Source organism: Scyliorhinus torazame, chromosome 18 (assembly GCF_047496885.1).
Source record: "Scyliorhinus torazame isolate Kashiwa2021f chromosome 18, sScyTor2.1, whole genome shotgun sequence".
Taxonomy (NCBI): domain Eukaryota; kingdom Metazoa; phylum Chordata; class Chondrichthyes; order Carcharhiniformes; family Scyliorhinidae; genus Scyliorhinus; species Scyliorhinus torazame.
Window position 1 is genome coordinate 75,135,229 of NC_092724.1, and position 11,021 is coordinate 75,146,249.

Here is an 11,021-nt window from a genome sequence, read left to right on the forward strand (position 1 = left end):
CGCACACCCCCCTCCCCTTTCCAATCTGACCAGGCCGCACACCCCCCTTCCCTTTCCAATCTGACCAGGCCACACCCCTTTCCACTGACCAGGCCGCACCCCCCCCTTTCCACTCTGACCAGGCCGCACCCCCCCCTCCCCTTTCCAATCTGACCAGGCCGCACCCCCCCCTCCACTTTCCACTCTGACCAGGCCGCACCCGCCCCCCCCTTTCCACTCTGACCAGGCCGCAGCCCCCCCCCCCCTTTCCACTCTGACCAGGCCGCACACCCCCCTCCACTTTCCATCTGACCAGGCCGCACACCCCCCTCCCCTTTCCACTCTGACCAGGCTGCACCCCCCCTCCCCTTTCCACTCTGACCAGGCCGCACCCCCCGCCTCCCCTTTCCACTCGGACCAGGCCGCACCCCCCCCCCTCACCTTTCCAATCTGACCTGGCCGCACCCCCCCCTCCCCTTTCCAATCTGACCAGGCCGCACACCCCCCTTTCCACTCTGACCAGGCCGCACCCCCCCCCCCTTTCCACTCTGACCAGGCCGCACACCCCCCTCCCCTTTCCAATCTGACCAGGCCGCACACCCCCCTTCACTTTCCACTCTGACCAGGCCGCACCCCCCCCCCTTTCCACTCTGACCAGGCCACACCCCCCCTCCCCTTTCCAATCTGACCAGGCCGCACCCCCCCCTCCCCTTTCCAATCTGACCAGGCCGCACACCCCCCTTTCCACTCTGACCAGGCCACACCCCTTTCCACTCTGACCAGGCCGCACCCCCCCCTTTCCACTCTGACCAGGCCGCACCCCCCTCCCCTTTCCACTCTGACCAGGCCGCACCCCCCGCCTCCCCTTTCCACTCTGACCAGGCCGCACCCCCCCCTCCCCTTTCCACTCTGACCAGGCCGCACCCCCCCCCTTTCCACTCTGACCAGGCCGCACCCCCCCTCCCCTTTCCAATCTGACCAGGCCGCACCCCCCCCTTTCCACTCTGACCAGGCCGCACACCCCCCTCCACTTTCCATCTGACCAGGCCGCACACCCCCCTCCCCTTTCCACTCTGACCAGGCCGCATCCCCCTCCCCTTTCCACTCTGACCAGGCCGCACCCCCCGCCTCCCCTTTCCACTCTGACCAGGCCGCACCCCCCCCTCCCCTTTCCACTCTGACCAGGCCGCACCCCCCCCTTCCCTTTCCACTCTGACCAGGCCGCACCCCCCCCTCCCCTTTCCACTCTGACCAGGCCGCACCCCCCCCTCCCCTTTCCACTCTGACCGGGCCGCACACCCCCCCTCCACTTTCCATCTGTCCAGGCCGCACACCCCCCTCCCCTTTCCACTCTGACCAGGCCGCACCCCCCCTCCCCTTTCCACTCTGACCAGGCCGCACACCCCCCCCTCCCCTTTCCACTCTGACCAGGCCGCAGCCCCCCCCCTTTCCACTCTGACCAGGCCGCACACCCCCCTCCCCTTTCCACTCTGACGAGGCCGCACCCCTTTCCACTCTGACCAGGCCGCACCCACCCCTTCCCTTTCCACTCTGACCAGGCCGCACCCCTTTCCACTCTGACCAGGCCGCACCCCCCCCTCCCCTTTCCACTCTGACCAGGCCGCACCCCCCCCCTTTCCACTCTGACCAGGCCGCACACCCCCCCTCCACTTTCCATCCGACCAGGCCGCACACGCCCCCTCCCCTTTCCACTCTGACCAGGCCGCACACCCCCCCTCCCCTTTCCACTCTGACCAGGCCGCACACCCCCCCTCCCCTTTCCACTCTGACCAGGCCGCACACCCCCCCTCCCCTTTCCACTCTGACCAGGCCGCACACCCCCCCCTCCCCTTTCCACTCTGACCAGGCCGCACACCCCCCCCTCCCCTTTCCACTCTGACCAGGCCGCACACCCCCCCCTCCCCTTTCCACTCTGACCAGGCCGCACACCCCCCCCTCCCCTTTCCACTCTGACCAGGCCGCACCCCCCCCCACCTCCCCTTTCCACTCTGACCAGGCCGCACACCTCCCCTTTCCACTCTGACCAGGCCGCACACCCCCCCTCCCCTTTCCACTCTGACCAGGCCGCACACCCCCCCTCCCCTTTCCACTCTGACCAGGCCGCACACCCCCCCTCCCCTTTCCACTCTGACCAGGCCGCACACCCCCCCTCCCCTTTCCACTCTGACCAGGCCGCACACCCCCCCCTCCCCTTTCCACTCTGACCAGGCCGCACACCCCCCCCCTCCCCTTTCCACTCTGACCAGGCCGCACACCCCCCCCTCCCCTTTCCACTCTGACCAGGCCGCACACCCCCCCTCCCCTTTCCACTCTGACCAGGCCGCACACCCCCCCTCCCCTTTCCACTCTGACCAGGCCGCACACCCCCCCTCCCCTTTCCACTCTGACCAGGCCGCACACCCCCCCTCCCCTTTCCACTCTGACCAGGCCGCACACCCCCCCTCCCCTTTCCACTCTGACCAGGCCGCACACCCCCCCTCCCCTTTCCACTATGACCAGGCCGCACACACACACACCCCCCCCCCCCCCCCCCCTTTCCACTCTGACCAGGCCGCCCCTAACCAGCTCCCCGCGGTCTACCGCTGACTGCTTCTCACTCACTGATCTCCGGCTTTCCTCAGTTTGGAATTGGCGCCGAGACCAACATTAAAATAACGGTCCCCGGAAACGGAAATGACATCATTCACACACGGGACGGGACCGACAGCCGATCTGACGTCACTTGGCGGACGTGCTGTTTCTGTAGCATGCAGGGAGTGATTGAGTGTTGGGGAGAGGGAGTGTGACGGTCTGAGAGAGCAGAATGGGTGATGGTGTGAGAGGAGAGCGGGTCATGGTGAGAAGCAGAGAGAGTAATGGTGTGTCTGTGAGACAGAGAGAGTAATGGTGAGGGAGAGAGTAATGGTGAGAGAGAGAGTAATGGTGTGAGAGAGAAAGTAATAGTGAGTGATGGTGAGAGGGAGAGTGATGGTGAGAGAGAGTAATGGTGAGACAGAGTAATGGTGGGAGAGAGAATAATGGTGAGAGACAGAGCAATGGAGAGAGTATGAGAGATGAGAGTGGGTGATGGTGAGAGAGAGGAGAGCGGGTGATGGTGAGAAGCAGAGAGTAATAGTGAGAGAGAAATGGTGTGTGTGAGAGAGAGAAAGAGTGTAATGGTGAGAGAGAGAGGAATGGTGAGAGAGAAGATTGATGAGAGAAATGGAAAGAGAGTAATGGTAAGAGAGAGTAATAGTGAGAGAGGGGGTAATGGTGAGAGAGAGAGGATAATGGTGAGAGAGAGAGGGTAATGTGAGAGAGAGAGAGAGTAATGGTGAGAGAGAGAGAGTAATGGTGAGAGAGAGAGAGTAAAGGTGAGGGGCAGGTGAGACCTATATAAGGACGGGTTGCATCTAAACTGGAGAGGCATAAAGATCCTGGCCGCGAGGTTTGCTAGTGTCACACGGGAGGGTTTAAACCAGTATGGCAGGGGGGTGGGAACGGGAGCAATAGGTCAGAAGGTGAGAGCATTGAGGGAGAACTAGGGATTAGGGACAGTGGGGCTCTGAGGCAGAGCAGACAGGGAGAAGTTGCTGAACACATCGGGTCTGGTGGCCTGAAGTGCATATGTTTTAATGCAAGAAGTATTACGGGTAAGGCAAATGAACTTAGAGCTTGGATTAGTACTTGGAACTATGATGTTGTTGCCATTACAGAGACCTGGTTGAGGGAAGGGCAGGATTGGCAGCTAAACGTTCCAGGATTTAGATGTTTCAGGCGGGATAGAGGGGGATGTAAAAGTGGTGGCGGAGTTGCGCTACTGGTTAGGGAGAATATCACAGCTGTACTACGGGAGGACACCTCAGAGGGCAGTGAGGCTATATGGGTAGAGATCAGGAATAAGAAGGGTGCAGTCACAATGTTGGGGGTTTACGACAGGCCTCCCAACAGCCAGCGGGAGATAGAGGAGCAGATAGGTAGACAGATTTTGGAAAAGAGTAAAAACAACAGGGTTGTGATGGGAGACTTCAACTTCCTCAATATTGACTGGGACTCATTTAGTGCCAGGGGCTTAAACGGGGCGGAGTTTGTAAGGAGCATCCAGGGGGGCTTCTTAAAACAATATGTGGACAGTCCAACTAGGGAAGGGGCGGTACTGGACCTGGTATTGGGGAATGAGCCCGGCCAGGTGGTAGATGTTTCAGTAGGGGAGCATTTCGGGAACAGTGACCACAATTCAGTAAGTTTTAATGTGCTGGTGGACAAGGATAAGAGTGGTCCTAGGGTGAATGTGCTAAATTGGGGGAAGGCTAATTATAACAATATTAGGCGGGAACTGAAGAACATAGATTGGAGGCGGATGTTTGAGGGCAAATCAACATCTGACATGTGGGAGGCTTTCAAGTGTCAGTTGAAAGGAATTCAGGACCGGCATGTTCATGTGAGGAAGAAGGGTAAATACGGCAATTTTCGGGAACCTTGGATAACGAGAGATATTATAGGCCTTGTCAAAAAGAAAAAGGAGGCATTTGTCAGGGCTAAAAGGCTGGGAACAGACGAAGCCTGCGTGGAATATAAGGAAAGTAGGAAGGAACTTAAGCAAGGAGTCAGGAGGGCTAGAAGGGGTCACGAAAAGTCATTGGCAAATAGGGTTAAGGAAAATCCCAAGGCTTTTTACACGTACATAAAAAGCAAGAGGGTAGCCAGGGAAAGGGTTGGCCCACTGAAGGATAGGCAAGGGAATCTATGTGTGGAGCCAGAGGAAATGGGCGAGGTACTAAATGAATACTTTGCATCAGTATTCACCAAAGAGAAGAAATTGGTAGATGTTGAGTCTGGAGAAGGGTGTGTAGATAGCCTGGGTCACATTGAGATCCAAAAAGACGAGGTGTTGGGTGTCTTAAAAAATATTAAGGTAGATAAGTCCCCAGGGCCTGATGGGATCTACCCCAGAATACTGAAGGAGGCTGGAGAGGAAATTGCTGAGGCCTTGACAGAAATCTTTGGATCCTCACTGTCTTCAAGTGATGTCCCGGAGGACTGGAGAATAGCCAATGTTGTTCCTCTGTTTAAGAAGGGTAGCAAGGATAATCCAGGGAACTACAGGCCGGTGAGCCTTCAGTGGTAGGGAAATTACTGGAGAGAATTCTTCGAGACGGGACCGACTCCCATTTGGAAGCAAATGGACATATTAGTGAGAGGCAGCATGGTTTTGTGAAGGGGAGGTCGTGTCTCACTAACTTGATAGAGTTTTTCGAGGAGGTCACTAAGATGATTGATGCAGGTAGGGCAGTGGATGTTGTCTATATGGACTTCAGTCAGGCCTTTGACAAGGTCCCTCATGGTAGACTGGTACAAAAGGTGAAGTCACACGGGATCAGGGGTGAGCTGGCAAGGTGGATACAGAACTGGCTAGGTCATAGAAGGCAGAGAGTAGCAATGGAAGGATGCTTTTCTAATTGGAGGGCTGTGACCAGTGGTGTTCCACAGGGAGGATCAGTGCTGGGACCTTTGCTGTTTGTAGTATACATAAATGATTTGGAGGAAAATGTAACTGGTCTGATTAGTAAGTTTGCAGACGACACAAAGGTTGGTGGAATTGCGGATAGCGATGAGGACTGTCAGAGGATACAGCAGGATTTAGATTGTTTGGAGACTTGGGCAGAGAGATGGCAGATGGAGTTTAATCCAGACAAATGTGAGGTCATGCATTTTGGAAGGTCTAGTACAGGTAGGGAATATACAGTGAATGGTAGAACCCTCAAGAGTATTGAAAGTCAAAGAGATCTAGGAGTACAGGTCCACAGGGGCAACACAGGTGGAGAAGGTAGTCAAGAAGGCATACGGCATGCTTGCCTTCATTGGCCGGGGCATTGAGTATAAGAATTGGCAAGTCATGTTGCAGCTGTATAGAACCTTAGTTAGGCCACACTTGGAGTATAGTGTTCAATTCTGGTCGCCACACTACCAGAAGGATGTGGAGGCTTTCGAGAGGGGGCAGAAGAGATTTACCAGAACGTTGCCTGGTATGGAGGGCATTAGCTTTGAGGAGCCGTTGAATAAACTCGGTTTGTTCTCACTGGAACGAAGGAGGTTGAGGGGAGACCTGATAGAGGTCTACAAAATTATGAGGGGCATAGACAGAGTGGATAGTCAGAGGCTTTTCCCTGGGGTAGAGGGGTCAATTACTAGGGGGCATAGGTTTAAGGTGAGAGGGGCAAGGTTTAGAGTAGATATACGAGGCAAGTTTTTTACGCAGAGGGTAGTGTGTGCCTGGAACTCGCTAACGGAGGAGGTGGTGGAAGCAGGGACGATAGTGACATTTAAGGGACATCTTGACAAATACATGAATAGGATGGGAATAGAGGGATACGTACCCAGGAAGTGTAGAAGATTGTAGTTTAGTCGGGCAGCATGGTTGGCACGGGCTTGCAGGGCCGAAGGGCCTGTTCCTGTGCTGTACATTTCTTTGTTCTTTGTTTGTGAGAGAGAGGAATGGCCAGAGAGAGGAATGGTGAGAGTGAGAGGAATGGTGAGAGAGAGAAAGTAATAGTGAGAGTGATGGTGTGAGAGAGAGTAATGGTGAGAGAGAGTAATGGTGAGAGACAGAGCAATGGAGAGAGACAGAGCAATGGAGAGAGAGTATGAGAGATGAGAATGGGTGATGGTGAGAGAGACGAGAGCGGGTGATGGTGAGAAGCAGGGAGAGTAATGGCGAGAGAGAGAGTAATGGTGTGTGTGAGAGAGAGAGTGTGTAATGGTGAGAGAGAGAGAGAGCAGGTAATGGTGAGAGAGAAAGCGAGTAATGGTGAGAGAGAGCGAGTAATGTGAGAGTTATGGTGAGAGAGAGAGAGAGTAATGGTGAGAGAGAGAGTAATGGTGAGAGAGAGAGTAATGGTGAGAGCGAGATTAATGGTGAGAGAGAGTTATGGTGAGAGAGAGTTATGGTGAGAGAGAGAGAAATGGTGAGAGAGAGAGAAATGGTGAGAGAGAGAGAAATGGTGAGAGAGAGAGAAATGGTGAGAGAGAGAGAGGAATGGTGAGTGAGAGAGGAATGGTGATAGAGAGGAATGGTGAGCGAGAGTAATGGGAAGAAAGAGAGTAATGGTGAAAGGGAGAGAGTAATGGTGAGATACAGAGTAATGGTGAGAGAGTGTAATGGTGAGAGAGAGTGTAATGGTGAGAGAGAGTGTAATGGTGAGAGACAGAGTAATGGAGAAAGAGAGAGAGAGTAGTGGTGAGAGAGAGAGTAATAGTGAGAGTGATGGTGAGAGAGAGAGTAATGGTGAGAGAGTGAGAGTAATGACGAAAGAGAGAGTAATGGCGAGAGAGAGAGAGAGTGGGTAATGGTGAGGCTGAGAGAGAGTGAGTAATGGTGAGAGAGAGAGTGAGTAATGGTGAGAGAGAGAGTGAGTAATGGTGAGAGAGTGAGTAATGGTGAGAGAGAGAGAGTGAGTAATCGTGAGAGAGAGTGAGTAATGGTGACAGTGAGCGAGTAGTGGTAACAGAGAGAGCAAGTAATGGTGAGAAAGAGAGTAATGGTGAGAGAGAGTAATGGTGAGAGAGTGAGCGAGTAATGGTGAGAAAGAGAGCGAGCGAGTAATGATGAGAAAGAGAGAGCGAGTAATGGTGAGAGAGGGAGCGAGTAATGGGGAGAGAGAGAGAGTAATGGTGAGAGAGAGAGGGCGAGTAATGGTAAGAGAGAGCGAGTAATGATGAGAGAGAGAGTAATTGAGAGAGCAATGGTGAGAGAGGGAGGGTAATGGTGAGAGAGAGGGAGCAATGGTGAGAGAGAGAGCAATGCTGAGAGAGGGAGAAAATCACGGTGAGAGAGTAATGGTGAGAGAGGGAGGGTAATGGTGAGAAAGAGAGCAATGGTGAGAGAGAGTAATGGTAAGAGCGAGAGAGTAATGGTAAGAGAGAGAGTAATGGTGAGAGACAGAGAGAGTAATGGTAAGAGAGAGAGTAATGGTGAGAGACAGAGAGAGTAATGGTTAGAGAGAGAGAGAGTAATAGTGAGAGAGAGGGGGTAATGGTGAGAGAGAAAGGATAATGGTGAGAGAGAGGGTAATGGTGAGAGAGAGAGAGAGTAATGGTGAGAGAGAGGAATGGTGAGAGAGAGGAATGGTGAGAGAGTAATGGGAAGAAAGAGAGTAATGGTGAAAGGGAGAGAGTAATGGTGAGTGAGAGAGAGAGTGATGGTGAGATACAGAGTAATGGTGAGAGCGAGAGTAATGGTGAGAGAGAGTAATGGTGAGAGAGTGTAATGGTGAGAGAGAGAGAGAGAGAGGAATGGTGAGAGAGGAATGGTGAGAGAGAGGAATGGTGAGCGAGAGTAATGGGAAGAAAGAGAGTAATGGTGAAAGGGAGAGAGGAATGGTGAGATACAGAGTAATGGTGAGAGAGAGAGAGAGTAATGGTGAGAGAGAGAGAGTAATGGTGAGAGACAGAGTAATGGTGAAAGAGAGAGAGTAGTGGTGAGAGAGAGAGTAATAGTGAGAGTGATGGTGAGAGAGAGAGTAATGGTGAGAAAGAGAGACGGCAATGGTGAGAGAGAGAATAATGGTGAGAGAGCGTAATGGTGAGAGAGAGCGTAATGGTGAGAGAGAGAGCAATGGTGAGAGAGAGAGAGTAATGGCGAGAGAGAGTAATGGCGAGAGAGAGAGTAATGGCGAGAGAGAGAGTAACGGTGAGAGAGTGTGTAATGGTGAGGCAGAGAGACAGTAATGGTGAGAGAGAGACAGTAATGGTGAGAGAGAGAGTGAGTAATGGTGACAGAGAGCGAGTAGTGGTAACAGAGAGAGCACGTAATGGTGAGAAAGAGTAATGGTGAGAGAGAGAGAGTAATGGTGAGAAAGAGCGAGCGAGTAATGGTGAGAGGGAGAGCGAGTAATGGAGAGAGGGAGAGCGAGTAATGATGAGAAAGAGAGAGCGAGTAATGGTGAGAGAGGGAGCGAGTAATGGTGAGAGAGAGAGAGTAATGGTGAGAGAGAGTAATGGTGAGAGAGAGCGCGAGTAATGGTAAGAGAGAGAGCGAGTAACGGTGAGAGAGAGAGTAATGGTGAGAGAGGGAGGGTAATGGTGAGAGAGAGGGAGCAATGCTGAGATAGAGCAATGCTGAGAGAGAGGGAGCGGATCATGGTGAGAGAGTAATGGTGAGAAAGAGCAATGGTGAGAAAGAGAGAGTAATGGTGAGAGAGTAATGGTAAGAGAGAGAGTAATGGTAAGAGCGAGAGAGTAATGGTAAGAGCGAGAGAGTAATGGTAAGAGCGAGAGAGTAATGGTAAGAGAGAGAGAGTAATGGTGAGAGAGTAATGGTAAGAGAGAGTATTGGTAAGAGAGAGAGTAATGGTGAGAGACAGAGAGAGTAATGGTTAGAGAGAGATTAATAGTGAGGGAGAGGGCGTAATGGTGAGAGAGAAAGGATAATGGTGAGAGAGAGAGAGAGTAATGGTGAGAGAGAAATGGTGAGAGAGAGAGAGGAATGGTGACAGAGAGGAATGGTGAAAGAGAGTAATGGGAAGAAAGAGAGTAATGGTGAAAGGGAGAGAGTAATGGTGAGTGAGAGAGAGAGAGAGTAATGGTGAGAGAGAGAGTAATGGTGAGAGAGTGTAATGGTGAGAGAGAGAGAGGAATGGTGAGCGAGAGTAATGGGAAGAAAGAGAGGAATGGTGAAAGGGAGAGAGGAATGGTAAGATACAGAGTAATGGTGAGAGAGAGAGAGAGTAATGGTGAGAGAGAGTAATGGTGAGAGACAGAGTAATGGTGAAAGAGAGAGAGAGTAGTGGTGAGAGAGAGAGTAATAGTGAGAGTGATGGTGAGAGAGAGAGCAATGGTGAGAGAGTAATGGCAAGAGAGAGAGTAATGGTGAGAGAGAGAGAGAGAGTGTGTGTAATGGTGAGAGAGAGAGTGTGTAATGGTGAGGCAGAGAGAGACAGTAATGGTGAGAGAGAGAGTAATCGTAAGAGAGAGTGAGTAATGGTGACAGAGAGCGAGTAGTGGTAACAGTGAGAGCGCGCAATGGTGAGAAAGAGTAATGGTGAGAGAGAGTAATGGTGAGAAAGAGCGAGCGAGTAATGGTGAGAGGGAGAGCGAGTAATGGAGAGAGGGAGAGCGAGTAATGATGAGAAAGAGAGAGCGAGTAATGGTGAGAGAGGGAGCGAGTAATGGTGAGAGAGGGAGCGAATAATGGTGAGAGAGAGAGTAATGGTGAGAGAGAGAGCGCGAGTAATGGTAAGAGAGAGAGCGAGTAATGGTGAGAGAGGGAGGGTAATGGTGAGAGAGAGGGAGCAATGGTGAGAGAGAGCAATGCTGAGAGAGAGGGAGCGGATCCTGGTGAGAGAGTAATGGTGAGAAAGAGAGAGTAATGGTGAGGGAGCGAGTAATGATGAGAGAGAGAGTAATGGTGAGAGACAGAGTAATGGTGAGAGAAAGAGAGTAAGAGTAATGGTGACAGAGAGATAGTATTGGTGAGAGAGAGAGTAATGGTGAGAGAGAGAGAGAGTAATGGTGAGAGAGAGAGGAGTAATGGTGAGAGAGAGAATAATGGTGAGAGAAAGAGGGTTATGGTGAGAGAGAGAGGATAATGGTGAGAGAGAGAGCAATGGTGACAGCCAACGTGACCCTACCATCCCCCAACACGTCCAGCCCAGCCACGGACTTGACCTCGACTCCACCCCCAAAATATACACTCCGCCCCGGAACGCCCACAGACTGCAGCAGCAGAGACAGCGACTGTGACTCGGACGATAGCCACAGCACGCCTCCCTACTATCCCCATGCAACAGGCCCCACGCCCAGCGATTCTGACTACGATCCAAGTGATCCCTTCATGATCACTTTCCTGAACAAACCCCACCACCGACCACCGAACTACACTGACGACCCCGATTCTGTCCCCACACAGCTAAACATCAACTATTGGCACCGAGATAACTCGTTCCAACTCGTCCGCAACGACGAGAGCGACCCCACCTCACACCATGCAGCCCTTTCAGCCCTGATACACTCAAGAATTTGGCACCCGGGAGAAGATGACGACC

The 11,021-nt window shown here is 52.7% G+C and overlaps 1 protein-coding gene across 2 annotated transcripts in view; it reads right to left on the minus strand.

The window, feature by feature from the left end:
* Positions 1–2,703, minus strand: part of ndc80 (NDC80 kinetochore complex component) — a 225,356-nt gene extending 222,653 nt beyond the window's left edge. For both annotated transcript variants that reach the window (XM_072482927.1, XM_072482926.1), the window contains exon 1: positions 2,602–2,703. The gene's annotated coding sequence lies outside the window, so the exon portion shown is untranslated. The remainder of the gene's footprint in view (positions 1–2,601) is intronic.
* Between the last annotated feature and the right edge of the window lie 8,318 nt (positions 2,704–11,021).